This window comes from Plectropomus leopardus, chromosome 12, assembly GCF_008729295.1.
Source record: "Plectropomus leopardus isolate mb chromosome 12, YSFRI_Pleo_2.0, whole genome shotgun sequence".
NCBI classification, from domain to species: Eukaryota; Metazoa; Chordata; class Actinopteri; order Perciformes; family Serranidae; genus Plectropomus; species Plectropomus leopardus.
This window is the reverse complement of record NC_056474.1, coordinates 8,204,872-8,222,691: the sequence shown is the minus strand read 5'-3', so window position 1 is coordinate 8,222,691 and position 17,820 is coordinate 8,204,872.

The window sequence follows — 17,820 nt, the reverse complement described above, 5'->3', positions numbered from 1 at the left end:
CCCCTACTATCAGTGCATTCAGATCTTCCAGATATGTTTTGGTGGGCTTTGTGTGCACCATAGACCAAATATTTCCTGTCACGTGTTACTCAATAACATCAGCACTGAGCTGGTGGCCCTCAGTTCAGCCAAGGTGAAATTGCATTATGAAGAAACCTGCATGCATCAAATAGTAAGTAGGCAGTGAGCAGACATTACTGAGAGGTCGATACTGGCTATCTTTGTTTACAATTGTATGATGACACCTTAAAGAAAGTCCACAAGCAGAATGTGTACAGTACAAGGTGTGCATGATGATCATAATATAAAAAAATAGCTGAGGGCCTCTCTGTGTGGAGTTTGCATGTTCCTGTGCTCGCGTGGGTTTTCTCCAGGTTCTCTGGCTTTCTCTAACAGTCGAAAGACATGTAGGTTAGAATAATTGGTGAATCTAAATTGCCTGTAGGTGTGAATGTGAGTGTGAATGGTTGTCTGTCTCCATGTGTCAGCCCTGTCATAGTCTGGCAGTCTGTCTAAGCTGTACCACGTCTCTTGCCCAATGTCAGCTGGGATCGCCTCCATCCCCCGACAACCCTGATCACGATATGTATATCACGTTACAGATAATGACTAAATTAATGGATAATCACTAATAATTAATATACCTTTAAATGTTACACTGTTTTTCAACTGTGAGCATAAAGTTAGGTTGTCTAAAGTGTTTGGCGAACAGTGTGGGGCCTAAAGCAGTGTTAACACATTTTTGTTTTGCCTACTTGGGAGCATGAACAGTATAAAGTTATTGTGGTAAATAGTTACTTGTTTACTCAAGTTTACGCATTTATTTAGTCATGTTTCTGAGCACCTCACAAATCTAAGTCCAACATTCATTTGTTCCTTTTAGCCTCGTATCCGTTTCCATCGACTCCAGAGGGAAATATCTGTCTATTTAGTCTGCAAATGCTTCACCATGTTCACTATTACATCATGCTCACTGCTGTTTGCCTAGGTGGATTGCGTGGGTTTACCCAGAGCGTGTTTGCTAAATACAGCTGCTAAAAAAAAAAAAAAAAAAAAAGAAGCAGGTTCAGCGGTGACACTGAAACAATAAAGTTGCAGATTGTGCAACCAAAACAATGAGCTGAGAGATGCTAAAATGCTCTGTAAAGCTGAGGTGAAGAGCCAAAGTTACTTTGTTGGGTGATAACTCCCTCAGGATTTGCTGTTAACAAAAAAATACTGATTGGAGCAGGTTTACCACTTTCCACAACATGATGAAAAAGACATAGTAAGTATCCATGTATTGCCAACCCCACTGCATCCTCAGTTCAAGCTGTTCAACATTGAAGCTGACACATTTATCTGTGGGTTTAGACTTAAAAGCTTGTTGGATATTTCGTCCCAGAAATGTCACAGCAGGTGTTTACTGTCAGCTGGAGCAACACCCCTGTTGTGACAACACTGATTGGGGTGTGACAAAAAGTGCAGCAACAGTTTTCTGCCTTATATGATTAAGTGTTGTATTACCAAAGGCAAAATGTAGGTGTTCTTAGTTTTAACACTTTAAATTTCTCTGTGATTCAAAAAATGTTTTTTCTTTTGTAAACAGAGAGACCTTGTTGGTTAAAGTTTTAAGCAAACTTTTTGTTATACTACTTCACTACACAAACCAAACAGGACTGAGAAAGACAAACGCAGCACATTTTGTTGATCATCACACTTGTGACATTCGCTCTTCTGTGTACACAACAAAGCAGTCAAACAAAGTATAAAAACTACCAACAGATATCAGGACATGCTTTCTCTCAAGTCTCCAGTGCTCACTCACTCACTCTATTTTCAACACTGCTTCAATACTCCCTCCTATGAGAGTTTTCACAAGCGCTCCAAGAAAGAAAACAAGGCAAGTGCCACATAAGTTCATCAACACTCTGGTTGTCAAGACAATAGAATGAATTCCTGGTGACGTCAGCAGCACACAGCTTCAGTCTGAAGCCAGCTTGTTTCCATGGTGTAGTTGCATTACAGGGGAAAGCATCAAATTCAGGAGAATGGACTAATACGGCGAGTTGTGCAGAGAGGCTGAAATGTGATGTGCTTAACGATGTGGCTGTGCTGGAGCCAAACGCCTCATTGCTCTGCCTCACACTCTCTCACACGCATGTATTCTGCTCCTGTCACACACACTTTTCCTCCATCTCGCTCACATGCAAACACTTAACCTTTCCTGCTGCCCTGCCTACCCTACAGTGTCTTACCTATGGTGATGTTAAAGCCGTCAATGCTGAAGGTGGCACTCCGACCCTTCCTAAATCGATGCTTCTTGGAGTTTGCTTCCATCGCTTTGGCAACCTCCGGTCACCCTTTTGCCTTTTTATCTGTTTGAATGCCTCTCAGTTGCACCGGCTTGTTTCAGTTTCCTTTGGGTAACTCTCGAGAAAAAATGTAGTCCTCCGACTCGAGCTGGAGCACAACTGTCAAAGACTCACCACTTCTCGTTTAAAGATGCCGAGCTGGAGAATTTCTCTCAAGTCCTTCTCCACCCCCTTGTCTTTGTTGTACATATCTTTTCTCTGCCTCTCTCCGTTTCTCACACCTCAACAAGCTCATTTCAAGGAGCTTATGGCTCTTGATTTGTTTTTCTTCACTCGATCTCCCTCCACCCCTCCCTCCACGCTCTTCTCCTCGTCTCTCTCCCCCAAGAGGTACAGTAGGTGTGAGTGGTGGGTGGCAGTGGTAGTGGTGGTGGTGGTGGAGGTTGGGAGGAGAGTTCTTTAAATGAACGTGACTCCTCCTACTGTCAAGAATTTATAGAAAAAGCATCGGAAGCTAAGAGTTGGTATGGCACAGATATATAATAGTCTCTTCTAGTTTTGCTCACAAACTCTCAGCAAAAAAAGACTGTGACTGAAAATCGTGTTGTGCCACACATGCATTGGTGCATGAACACTAAAAGGAAAGGAAACGGGAGAGAAAGATAGCAACAGAGTGATTATGTGTATTGAGTCAAAACTAGTCATTAAATCAATGCCAGTGCTTTTCATTTTGCAGGCGCTACTCAGGCACAGAAAGCAGAAGCCTATTAACAAGGTACTGTTCTTTTGAAAAAAAGGGGAAAAAAAGCTCTACATCCCCAAGTCGAATAGTTACATCGGTCAGACCGCACAAACTGCCTCGGATTTATTTATTTTTTCCTTTTAAGTGCCCACTGAATACTGGAAATGACACCGGAGCAAGGACACTGTTTTTTCATCATTTTGAATGTCATTCTAGAAAAAAAAATCTTCCCTTTATGCTTATTAAAACTACTTTTACCCAATACACATCTCCTAACCTGTACACATAAACACACAAACCTGCACACACCAGATCAACAAAGGATAAAAAGCTCCCCTTATTACAACCATCTGACATTTAGCTATGGAATTTTCCGTGTTTCATTTTCCCCCTGATTAGTGTCTCTGAGTGCTCTTTATGAAGGCTTCTGGCTTGTTCTCACACGTTCTTTTAAAATCAATAGATGTGCCTATAATAGCACGCGCACAGGTGCAAAGACGTAATGTCTTCAATTGTCAATATGTACTTAATTTATGGACAAATTAGGTCTGAACAAAAGGGGAATACAATCTTATTGCAATTTTTTGAGTGATTCAGAATGCATTTTTTTTCTGTATTATTTGCTATACAAAAGCAATAAATCATTCTATAAAATTACCAACATAACATTTGCTACAGTCAACATATGATGAGATTAACTGATACATGACTTGATATGTGTATCTTTAGCTACAGAATTTTAAGAATCTTCAAGCACAGTAGAATATTACAACTTAACCATCATGTAAAATGAAAAACAAATAAAATCTGAAAACGGCCAACAAAGCATTGCTGAACAACAGGCCTGGTGTTAACATACCCATATTTCTAAAAGAAACATGAATCTTATTGAACTCCAGTCATTTACAGTATTGTAACAAACAGAGTTCTTCCGATACCGATACCCACATTGGAAATGCCTCCAATACTACTACCTGGATTGGGTATCAACAAGTATGTGAGTCTATGCACCAATCTGATACTACGTGATTTATTAAGTACCTTTAAAGTAGTTTTATACCTTGATAAAGAGTCAGTTTTAACGGAAATCAATTCTTCTGCACTCTAAAACAGTAGGTCAAACAGCAAGTTGCTGCTGGGAACTACTGTTTTAGAGCGATGAAGTATTGATTTCTGGTAAATACTGCTAGTAGGCAATATTTTTACACTGGTGGACAGTCCCACCAGTAAAAAGGCAACATGCACAGTATGCAACGACTTTAGTTCAAACAGGTGGCAATTGTGTTTTCTTTAAAATTTTAAGAAAAGTTAATTTATTCATAAATTCATGTAGTTTTTAAGTTGCTGTTGCACTGTTTTTTACTGTTACTGTCCTATTTACAAATTTCAGTGTCCGTTGTTTTTTTAAAGGAATTATTGTTCATGCCCTAAGATATTATTTTTTATCACTGACAGTCAAATTAGATGATGAAATACAGTTTGATGGCATTCATTCTCTGTATATATTTGTTCATGCTTTCAAAGTGTTAAACCTAAGTCATACCATACAACATACAATTATAGCAACAACTATACATCCATATAAGGTTAGCAGTATAATGCCATGATACTGTATTAGTACTCAGTATTGGCCGAAGCGCAAGTTCAGGTATCTGAATCGATATCAGGAAGGAAAAATGGTACTGGAACATCTCTACTACCAACTCACACAAACTAAAGTACACACTAGATGTACAATGTGCCTCACTGTAAACATTTTGTTAACCATTCAGCTTCCAGACTGCGGCCGTTAAGCACATGGACTCTGCTCAACGACTGCCAACACCTGTCTGCTCTCAGCACATCAACATCTCTCTCTCAAACACTTACTACAGCAAACAGTGTAATATGCAAACACATGGATAGCACTTAAACCAGGTCTTGGCATTTTCATAAAGTAGTACTGTTTGAATCAAAGCTTGCCCATGGCACTTTCAGGGTTTCCCTCACATTCATTTATCTGTGGCAGTCCACCACAATTAAAATATCTGCTGCCACTTATTGATTTTATATTTTTAGAGCCGGACTATTCAATAGGAGCACTGTTGAAATATATATATACTTTTCGGCTATTTATAGCACCACACTCTGGGAGTGTAGAGCATACTCTGGATGGAGCAGCAGAACGTCAGGCATGGTGAAAGTGAGTTTTAACAGTTCATTGCATTCGGTCTGAGAGTTTGCTTTCACTCGCAGCACCTGCTCCTTTTGTCCTTCAATCTGATCTGATCAGCTATGATTGTATTGACAGATCAATTATCCAAACCGTGACTCAAACTACACAAAGTACTGCTAAGGGAAAAAATAACTCATGAGGAGTTCTGCCTGCATTGTGTTCATGGACCCACAAAATCATCTGATTTTAGAAAGAGGACACAGAATGATAAAAGGGCGGACAGCTTCCTGCCACACATAGAGTCTTATTATGTGGGAAACACTGACTTTACAAGTTGATTACGTCATCTACTCTCATGTCATGTGGAGTGTGTGTGTGTGTGTGTGTGTGTGTGTGTGCGCGCGCGCACATGTGAAGCCCAAGGAGCAAGTTGTTTCCATCCCATTTGTTAGTTTTTTTTCTTTTATTGTGCCTATGCCATTTGAAAATTACACTGTACTATATCATGATTTTGGTTTAAATACAATTAATTGTTCAGTCCTAGTACAAATCACCAGTGATCACTTTATGCTGCTCGATCCTATGTAGCAGAAAAACAAACCAAACTTAATTTTCTCTTTAAACTTAAGCAGAATTGCCCAAGATTTAAACTACCCAACGCATGTTCTTTGTGTTTCTCCTTTTTTTCTCTCTGTTCTTTCCATAAGCAACTTTTCTAATAACAGCTACAATAAATAACATAACTTAATTCACTGGCATGTAATGTGATCTAAGCAATGTAGCAGCAAAGACAGGGGATTTAGAAGCATTAGCACGTCCCCACAATAATAAACTGTTAATAAAGCCTGCGTTATTTCTGTTGAGCTGAAGCAAGCTGTAGCAAATCTCAGTGGCAACACCATGTTTGAAACATCTGGATCACAATCACACACTGAAGAGTCATGAAACACTGAAATGAGTATGTAATTTCGAAGGGTGAGTGTTCAGAGGTTATAGAATAATCTTGGATCTGGCAAACAATGACGTAGTCAAATAAGGACATTCAATAAGTAAAGCACTATAGACAATATAATTAATGCATGATTTCTGAGTAGTGTGGCGATAAAGGTGTTTGAGAAAAAAGGAAATCGATAACAATCAGGAGATCTATGCAATTATAACAGAGCCAGTTTGAGTCATTCAGTGTAGTTCCAGCGGACACATTATACACTTGTTAGATAATTACTCTCCATCTCATTTGTTTGTGCGCTTCAGTAAGAGCTCTTTATCCTCTCCTTCTCCTGTCACCATGCTTTCCACAGCCTCCAGTTCATACTGTATGTAGCAATTTGTGAGGATCCTAATTTTGCAACACTCTCTCTGTGCAACATCAAGTGGCCGCCTGTTCCTGGGTAGCTTTTATGTTAATGAGTGTATGTGTGGGAATACTGGAAGTTTTTTATTCTTTCCTTTTTTTCAGCAGACTCATTTGTTTGAAAGGTCAAAACTTGTTAAAATTTGTTGTAATTTGCTTATACTTTTAAAAATGAAAAGCCTGTTGAGGCCACAGCTGTGTCAATATGATTAATGATATTATCATATTGCCACAGAGCCCTGTTACCATTATTAAACTTATCCTTGAAAAATGACTCTAAAATAATGTGCAATTATCCAGGACATAGATTAAAGAAGTAGATAGGTGTTAAAGGGCAAGATTTTCTTTGAGAGTTGATTCCATTAGAGTAGGTGTCTGTTGAAGTGTGTATATCATGGTCAAAGTTTGCTGCAGAGTATTAAAGCTTCCTGTTTAATGCATTTGAGGTTATAGAAGTTAGAGATGAGTTTACATAATACACTTAACTGTGGGAGTATGCTTCTGCTTTGATGATGCTTTCGAAGGCTATATGGTGCTCTACATTTCTATATATTACCTTGTAAACTCTGGCAATGGAAGATTTTTACAAAATATTCTGTTAAAAGCCTCAATATGTGCTACTGTAAGGATGTTGGAGGCGTTCAGCAGTCTGTATAACACTTAAGTCAACAGAAAGTCAAAGTCAAATCAGGTAACTCATGAGCTCTCCTCAAGTGCCACCATGAGGCCAAAATTTTTACCTGAACACAAGAAATATAACAATCTCCTTGAGAAATTGCCCCCAAATTAACTGGAATTTCCCCAGAGAATGAGTACTTTCCATGTTGAACACTGTGTTGGTATGTTATTTTGTCTCGCCTCAAGTATGGTAATGGCGTCTAAACGCACAGGTTTTCCAGGGCTTACGGGCCTCATTAGATATGAGCTGTAAAAAAATGTTTAAAAAAAAATTTGAAATTCATAGATCTGATCAAATTTAAAACTGCAATAATCATGTTTAGAGCAGGAAATAATTCACTTCTGAGAAACATTCAAAAAATGTTTTGTGACAGGGAGGGGGGGTTATAATTTAAGAGGAGGATTTCATATTTCATTTTGAAACATAATGTGTTCGTTCAACTAAAAAGAGTCTGTGTATTTCAATGTATGGGGCGGACTTGTGGGATGGGTTGGGTAATGGGTGAAAACAAAGCACAAACATTTTTTTTAAAAATATACAAAAAAGATATTTTTGGCAGGTATATGAATGAGGAAAGGCTGTGTTAGGGGTGTTTCTATATATCTTGTAACACTGGGGGATATTTGAATCGTAAATAAACCTGCGACGGTTATTTATTTATCTAACTGGGTGGTATGTAAACTGGGGGAGGTTGTAAATAAATTTGGGAATTCTTTTAAATAATATATGAGTTAAAACAGAAAAGAAAGAAATGGGTAAAGATACATAACTTTTACTTCAATGTTGCAGCTGAACTCACCATTTGCATTGGACTCACTTGCCGTCACTTCACTTTTGCACATTTTCTTTTTTTATTGCTCTTTTTTATATTTTAGGCATTTTGCTTGTTTGTTTGTTTATTCTCTGCACATACTGTACATTTTTATTGTTATTTAATTGTATTCTATTTTATCTTATTCTATGTTAAGTGCCTTTCTTTGTAAATACGTAGGCTATTTGCATTATTTTGCCCTTTTTTAACAAATAGTTCATTCAGTCGCTGCTGTCTTCTTTGCTGCTGCAACAAAACAATTTCCCTCACAGGATTAATAAATTATTGCTATTTTATTCTATTCTATTCTATTCTATTCTACCTACTCATTTTCAGACACTACTTTTGTTTTGTTTCTTTAATTCAAGCTAGCGAGGCACTAATCGGGAAGTCGGTCGCTCCGCTGGCAGAAGTTACCTGCTCGGGCACACTTGGCCACGCTCTGCTGCCGTTAATCTCTAGTACGCATGCTCTATGGGCCAGTAGATCCGGGTATTTTAAACAATTCTACACCGAAAAAAAGCTTTTTCTGCTTAAGGCGCCAATGAGCAGCTCTCATAGGAATGAATGAGGCCCCATACTCCAAGGTATTTAACAGATAGATTTCCAATAATTTTACTGTGGATATTCATAGTCCCCAGAGGACAAACTCTAACGTATTCAGGGAACTCAATACGTTAGAGTTTTAATGTGCAGACTGCACTCAAACTTCACATTCATACTCCTCACCTTATATACCTTACCTTATATAATTTGTTACAGTGTAGCTTGGTTAACATTGTTAACAGTGTTACAAAAAAAGCAGCATCTGTGTGTTGCTTGGCAACCATTCTGCTTAATGTCACTAAAAAGCAAGCATTGTTTAGCCAAAATATGATTATTTGTTATCATTACTGTCGTTTTTTCAGGGTCCAAAATGTATATGTGTATAGTGCCAAATGCAGGTAGATTATCCATTTTTGCATGTAAATCCTGGGAAACTATCCACTAAACTGGTAAACAGATAAATGTTTGCACTAAAATAGTCATGTTATAAGTAAACTGTGTAGAGTCTTTACCACATTTTGGTGTCATTTAGGGTTACACATACACACATACACACAGACACACACAAACATGCACAAGTGTGTCTAAATGGTGCCGGGAAACTGACAGTCTCCCTTACAGGTAAACAATGCTACAAACTAGGAGCGGGTACTAGGAACTGGGAACAGGTACATCAGCTGATTCACTAAATTATTACTTGCCTCCTATCTGCTGCAAGCCACCATGGCCCCCACACTTATAAAGGTAATAAAATAATAACACAGAGTCCCTGTAGTTTGAATCAAGATGGCAAACTCTGTATGCCTCCTACATTGTCACCGGCAGTGCATCAGCATCACTCTTTCCGTTTTTGCCTTTCATAGCAAAAGACCTAGACATACTCTGCATCACCAGTGGGAAATTATTCACATGCTGAGGCTGAAGTGATAGATCTTGTTCTGGCCTCTTCTTTTGCAGTTCAAATTATTCAAACATTATACAGTATAATGACAATAAAATCTACTGAAACAAATGCATGTGTCACAAATAAAGCTATTTATTATTTTGACAGAGGATTTGTTTTGTCTGCCTGTAGCCTTGGCCGGTGAGTCACATAGTTAATTTCAGACACCGACTTTTTTTGTTGCTGCTATGTTTATTTTTTGGAGCACTGGCATGTATATGTAGTAACAGTTTTATAAAAGCAATAAAAGGCAGTGCTTTAAAGTGATTTTAAAACAGCTAAGAGGAATTGTTAGGTGCAATGCTGAGCAGAGTGGTTTACTGCTTAATTATACCACCATTCCTCATAATTGCATGGAGCCTATTCAATGACAAATACATCACTCAGGGCTGCTGATACAGACAAAACAGATAGAGTGTATGCCAAGACACATTGGTTAACACCTATCGAGCATAGTATACAATATCATATGTATGATGGCTTTAATGCCAGAGCACATATCAAAAGGAGCATATAATACAACAGCTGCTCTGAGAGGTGTATTCTTTACCCGTACACCTGTTGAGTGCTTGTCAAGATCCATTTTCTTCAAGGGTCAATACGAGGGCTACGTCACTGTCACTAGGCAACAGGAAGACCTTTCAGACATATATTGCATACATTACACTGAGGGCGACACGGGGTTGATATGGCAAAAAGCACTTGTTTCGCTAGTGTGGATTTTATAGTAAAGTAGTAGTATATACACTGCAGGTTTTTTACTGTTATTTTCAGCATCTGATTTCCTCACCTCCATCTGTAGGTGCTTATTGGAACAATGCAAAAGACACACAACTCAATCAGTTTTGATGGGATGTTTACAAACTTTTTTGTTTTTAATAATAAACTGCAGTGCTTTTTTTACCCAACTGATGCTGTAGTGGATTGCAGGACAAAAACGCACCTGCTTGCTTTTCCTGTGATGTCCATTGAAGGTGAAATATCGCTCCACCTTTGATCTGGCCATCAAACACCAGGACAGGCTATCACCAATAGATATTAATTCGTCGTGAAGATAAAGGGGAGGTGAGCACTAATTTGGGGAATTATACCAAAATAATTTGTACAAAATTAATCCCAAATATTCCTGCTTTTATTTGTAGTGAGTAAAGAGCCCCTCCAATAAATGTGTATAACTATATGTTAACTCTCAAATAAATATAAATAAAAATCACTATTACACTATAACCCTATGCTTTCCTTACTCTCTGGAGGCTGATAAACTGTCATTTCATTGTGTGATTCATTCAAACATAACATCACTTTTGAGGCTTTTTGATTGGATAATCTGTCCCTGTAGCACATCACGATTCAAGACAACAACTATGTAATCAGACAGAAAAACAAGCTCATTAGAGGTCTCCCCTAGACTGTTGAACGGCCTGCACTTTGTCAGTCCCCACACCACTGTCACCACAGTGACAAAGTCATGTAATTAAGACACACAGGGTGCCAGGGAGCTTGCCTTCTCCCCTGCTAAATACTCATTAGAGGCACCTTTAAGGGTAATGTTAGCCTGTGTCGCAAACCTGTGGGAAATGAGCTGACAAAACAGACAGCTACATGAACTGTCATCCGTATCCTGCTGCAAAGACCCCGAAGAAAACAAGGACGAGAGTCTTGAGCTGTATAGTGCACATACGCTAATGATTTTTGCACCAGCATGTTTCCTGAACAAAGAAGCAAGATGGGTGAGTGTCGTGTCAGCAGAGCAAACAGATGAAAACCATTTGATTAGAACCAGGCGTCTTCTGCACACCCCAGACGTCCTCCTCCCCACAGACCAAAGCACCTAATCAGTGTTATTTGGACACAGTCAGAAAATGACACCAATACGGCTATTCTCATGAAAATGTCACACATGCAGAGTTGACGACCCAGCAGACTGCACACATTATTACAGTGGTCACAGAGGCCACACGGCAGTGGAACAGCTCATGCGCCAGAGCTAAACACTTGCCATAGGTGTTGATTATAAAAACAACACTTAATTAAGGAAATCATGTCCTCAGTTGCAAATAAAAATAAAAATGAAACTAATATCCTTAACTGTAGACAGCCTCTGTAGGAAAGTAGCATCATATCTTGCAGACAAATCTCATCCCGTACGAATGTTCATTTGCAGCTATTCTGCAACAGCAAAACACAGAAATGAAATTATCATTGATATCAAACAGCTCTGCAACAACGAACACTGGCAAAATATTCTGCTGATACATATTTTTGCTAACGCTGTCCAACCAATATTGCTCTAAATGTATCTGTAACCATGTTTTTCTATTGGCTATACTTACAATAACTGCTGAGTGTAACTATAGTGTACAAATTAAAGGGACAGTTCACCCCCCAATCAAAAATATTTATTTTCTTCGTACAGGTAGTACTATCTATCAATCTAGATTGTTTTGGTATGCGATGCTGAGTGTTGGAGATATCAGCCATGAAGATGGCTGCCTTCTCTCAAATATAATGGCACCAGATGGCACTTAGTTTGCGGTGCTCAAAGTACGACAAAAATATAATAAAAAATAAATAGCACCATAGGTAAGACGAAAAACATATAATTTTTATTTTCGGGTGAACTTACCCTTTAGGGTTTGGAAACAAAGAAACTCAGTTACTGTAAAGGAGCCCTTTTTCTAGTGTATGTTCTTCACAAAAAAACACATTATGTGCCACATTGTGAATCTAATAAACTTGTTGAATGCATTTCCCTCATAAAACATCTACAAAGTTGTTTTTTCTTTAAAGTTTGAAACCTGCACTGTTTATATCCATGTCTACTAGCAAGAGTCTTATTCTTTTTTGCCTTTACGGACATATTACTGCATTTCTGCACTGCAAATCACTGAAATAGTGTGAGTCCACAAATATTGTAGAAGGAACATCTAAAGTTAATTTTCACTGTGCTACATTAACATCACTGCTTCCTGTACTGAAAAAATGTTGGAATTGAATGTTTGCTAACTTCAGTTACATATGAGCATAATTCACATGACAGAGGGCTACCAATATCTACACTAAAGACAGACTATAGTTTTTTTTCTGGTTTCTTGATCTTGCTTCCTTCTTTCCTTTACCTGCATCTTTCCCTTGCTCTATAGGTCCCCTCGCTGTGAGGCAGAGATTAAAGGATGAGATGTGAAGGGGAAGGAATAGATGGAACATGTCCTTGCCATATGGGGCACACTTGATGGATCCAGTTTCATTTTAAATTGACATTAATTATTGATGACATGTGTCAAAGCTGCGTCACATGTCAGTGAGCTTGTAGTGGATTGTTCCGTATTGTTTTGATGTCTTAGAGCTTGTTTTTGACTCTTGGTTCTTATATAGTAAAATGCTTTTGTATTCACATGAAAGAAGAAACTGTTTTCATTCTTTTTTCATTCAGGCAGTGTAAATTAGAAAATACTACGCATTTTGTTCTTTCAAATTCAACAGTTTGATGTGCAATGGCTTAATTATTCATACATACACACACGCCAAACATCCTTCTTCAAGGACTTTATGAATAAAGATCATTCAAACATTGGCTGAATTTGCACACTTAAATGGTTAGTCACCTTTAAACCAGATTATAGACACTTATCAACCTTATCAGCTGTAGTATTTAACTACAAAGCAGGTTTCCAGCCAGTGATGCCAGCTAATGCCTCTTAATTTATTAATGAAGCATTTATCATCATATAGCAGTAGATACACAGCAGTAGTATGCATTAGCCTGTATTTACAAAGACATTTATTATCTATTACATCACCTCCACCACAACACATTATTGAAACGTGTTTGCCTTCAGTGTCAGATGTAAATTTATACATGCTGCCTTTATGTGGCACTCATACAATTAATAACTCAATCATGTTCAGCAACAGCTTGAAGCTGTACTCTATGTCAAACTATTTAGCATTTATTGGCATAAGTATTTGATCAGTAATCCTGATCAAATTGACTTAATTTCTTTCACAAATATGGGAAGAAGGCAATGTGCAACGAAAGAAGAAATGACGTAAAAGTTAGCAAGAAATTCATTTAAAGTGCCAGACAATAAAAATAAAAATAAAAATAAAACAAAACAAAACAAAAAATGGAAAGACATCAAAACATTGTTTTAAAGGTAAAATATTAAAAATGCTTTAAATATTATCATAATTCTACATTTATCCCTAATTTAAAAAAATCTAAATCTACTGATTTCTTGCAATTTGTGGATCATTTCTTAACCAGTTGGCTCATTTCCTTTTCCCCATGTTTTTCAATGGAATCGCACCAATCTGTTTGGGTTTTAAAGGGTTAAAATACCATTCAGTATGACTAACATCTGCTCTGAGAGAGATTCCAGCTACTTATGCACCACAGGAAACTCTCTGAATATGACCCAGTTCTCGTGCCAGTAATGCAATCAACAGCAGGGTAATTTCAGCTCTTCAAGATCCCTATTATTACACAGTCTCTCCAGAAGGTTATATTTACACCTGACTGTACGAGTGAGCGCGAGACATTACCCATAAAGCTCCTCCTGCACTGGTCATTTATTCAGGAGCTCAAAAAAACTTTTTTTTTTTTTTAAATTATCCATCTATTTTATTTAAAAGGGGTGTGTGATATAATTTCATGGCAACTAAGATAAGAGCCATGGACTGCTGTTAGAGATGATGTCAAACTGTTGTGATCTCTCAACTACAGATCTCCACAACAGTAGGTGTCTGTGTTTTGTTCCTCAGGAGGAAGCAGGTGAGTGAGCAGTCAGCTGAGAGTCAGGGAGGGGACTCCTCAACACACATGAACATCATTGGGGACCGGCGAGGAAACTCAACGGGAGTCTACACTGTCATACGGTCATGGAAACGCCACAGTGCGGATGGTATTTTAGGAGTCAGCCAGGGAAAATGACTTTCCTCTGGGACAGATATGCAGGGAGTTGGAACCAGAGGTGGCAGAAGTGGAGACAGCTGAAGATAAACAGGATGAACTGAAGGAAACACTGAGTAACACAAGGGTGAGAAGACATTAAATAAGTTTAAGGAATAAAAATGCTGCATTTCTAACAGTAGTTTAACCACTGAAACCTGAGCAAATTGGTTTGATTTCTTGAAGGAAAAAAAACACGGGGAAAAATGAGCAATGAATTAGTTTAAATAATAATAATAATAATAGAAATTACCTGAAAATAAGTGGGAAAAAGTAAAGTGAAAAAAATAACAAAAAATGCTGAAAATGTATATATATATATATTATATATATATACTTTTATTCTGTTACAAAATTTTAAATATATAATTAAAACAATTATGAATATAGCTTTACAGACATTTCTCCTATTTTTTTTTATTTCCCCCCTTTTTAAATACTAATTTTCAAGTCTTTTTCTTGTCACCTTTTACTCATTTCAGGCAAATTTGTGGGACATTTCTTACCAAGTTGCTCACTACCTTTTTTTTCCCCATGTTATCGCAAGATGAACCAATTTGCTCAGGGTTCAGGGGTTTAAAAGCTTGTGGAGGGGGTCTGAGCATAGCACAAGAAAACTGATGCCGATCTAGGTTTCAAAGGGTTAAAGGGTACACAGATAATGAACTGAACACAGATAAACTGACAGTTGCTGGAAAAACTGTATCTCTCATTTAACAAAAATCACAATTCACTTCACTTTCACCTGTTAATCTGTCTTGACTTGAAAAATGTTGGTGATGCAATTATATTATGCTGTTTTGGTAAACTTTTGTACCATATATTTCCTACTTTTAAAAAAACATAACACATCTCTGCAATATTGCAGTTTCACGTGTGAATTTGTTCAAATGAATAGGACTGTAATTTGCTTTATTTCGGTCACGGGGACATCTCACACATCAAAGAGATGTTTGGTAGTGGAGATATGTTGCATTGAGGCTGGCCATCAAAGAGCTCTGCATTCAATCAGTGAATACCTTTTTTCCCCAGTAGCATATTCACAGTAATCCTCTGAAGTGACCAACGGCTCTCATCTACAGATAGATCCATGAACTGAACCACAGAGATGTGCAGTATAAAGAAACACAACAGCTGTATTTCAGGCTCCCCAAAACTGAGAAAGCCAGTGTTGGGAAACTACATGTACATGAAAACTGTGGTATACCAAACTACTGGCTACTTCACAATGACAAGAAGATAAACTACATCTTAACTACTCTCAAAAAATAGCGAGAGTAGATGTACATGTAGCCAACTTTCTGTGTGTTACTTTTCAACAATATAGTACTGATAATGTACTGATAATGGTAGTAGACCTTTACAGTGACACTTTATGAAACTGAGCCATCATTAATGTTATTAGTTCCACCTTTTCTTGTGCTGTGAAAAGTCAAAATGTCTACTGTGCAAAAGGTGTATTTGCTATTAGCATATGGAGAAGTATTTAAATAATTTACTTAAGTAAAAGTGGCAGTAATATGTTGCCCAATACTACATTAGGTCGGTGACCTTTATGTGACAAGTAGTAGACTTTTATAGTGCCACACAATGAAACTGAGCCATCATTAATGATATTAGTTCCACCTGTGCTTTTCATGCTGTGAAAAAGCTGTTTGCTATTGGTTGTGGAAGAAATATTCAAACCATTTACTTAAGTAAAATATTCTATAAAATATACTATATTACAAGTAAAGTATTGCAATAAAAAAAGCATATGCAACAAAAGGTATAGAAAGCAAGAGCTCATTATGCAGAATGGCCCATGTCAGTGTTAAATTATAATCTGATTTATTTTTTTTTATGATTTAGTTACTCCAGGTGGAGCTTTACTTCATATACTGTTGGGTATGAGCTTTTATAAACTTTTCATGTGTTTTTTACAAAAACTTGACCTGAAATGTACTGTAGTAAAAGCAGACTATGCAGTAGCATAACATAGAAACATTCAGGTGAAGTATAAATGCCTGAAAAAAGAACAGTACTTGAGCAAATGTACTTTAAGTGTGTTATTTTCCACAAATACTGTATTTTTTTTTGCACCAAATGGGCATTACTACAACAGATAGGAAACTTCAATGTGCCAAAAGCAGTATGGTTTTCCTCCTCTGTGCAGGAAGTGTTGTACTCACCGCTCTGCTGACTTTCAGAAGTCTTTTTCTTGGAAGTTTGTTTGGCTCCGTCGGAGTCTTGTCTGCTCAGCACCTCGGACAGCGACTGGCGGGAACTCTGCCGTCCGGTTTGGCTCGAGACGTTGAACCGCGCGCTCTTCTTCTTGGCCCGGTCCGTCTCCGGTGCGGAGTGGCTCCTCTCCGGGTCATGGTTCTCCGGCTCTGAGCCCACTTTTACCAACGCGTTTCTTGTCCGTGTTAGCGCAGAAGTCACCGAGCCCATCACCGAAACAAAGGTTTAAAAAAAAAAAAAAAAAAAAAAAAAAAGCTTCAGTCGGTAACAGTTACTCGGAGTTTCATTTTACTCAAAACCTGCTGAAAGTTGACTCCATTTATCTTTTTTCTCGCCAAATTCAACCAACAATTCACCCACATGTGTACTAAAAAAACCGTCAGCAGTTCATTTTAAGCGAAGTTAGCCCACCGAAAGATGTGAAAATGAGTAATAAACCGAAGAACAGACTTTAAACGGAACATGTCGGCATCTCCCCCGGTTTGTGTTTCCTCCTGCAGTCACGTCACATGGAGAAAGTTGCTCTGTCGACAAACACGCTGATCTCTCGGGGCACACTGGCGAAAACAAGCGACATTAATTAACTGACAAGTATTACGGATTATTAAAAGGAGCAGATATTCAACTACACTCACTTAAAGACGCCAAAAAATATTTGCGATAATAAAAAAAAAATAATAATATACCGATGGTTTCCTTTTGTTAAAATAACGCTTTTAAACGTATTTTAGATAAATTATCGCGAGATTTGGACCAGGTCAAACAGTTCCTCAATTAAAGTGTGATTTTGTGAAGCTCCTGGCTGCCTCAGACCAAACCTGCAAATGATCCGCAGCTGGAGGTAGTTCAGTTGATTTGAATCACCAACAGATGGCAGTAAAATACAGTATGTTCTCAGTAAATGCAGAGCATAAAGGCAGTGCACTGAGCGGTAAAAACACGGCGTCACACTAAATGACAAAAATATACATCCATAAAAAATATACCTGAATATATTCAGTAAGAATAACATATATATCTATAGAATCTACAATATAAAGAATATACTGTAAAATAAATTAATAAATATACAAAAAAATAAAATACTAAATGAAAAACAATAAATATATTAAAATAAAAAGT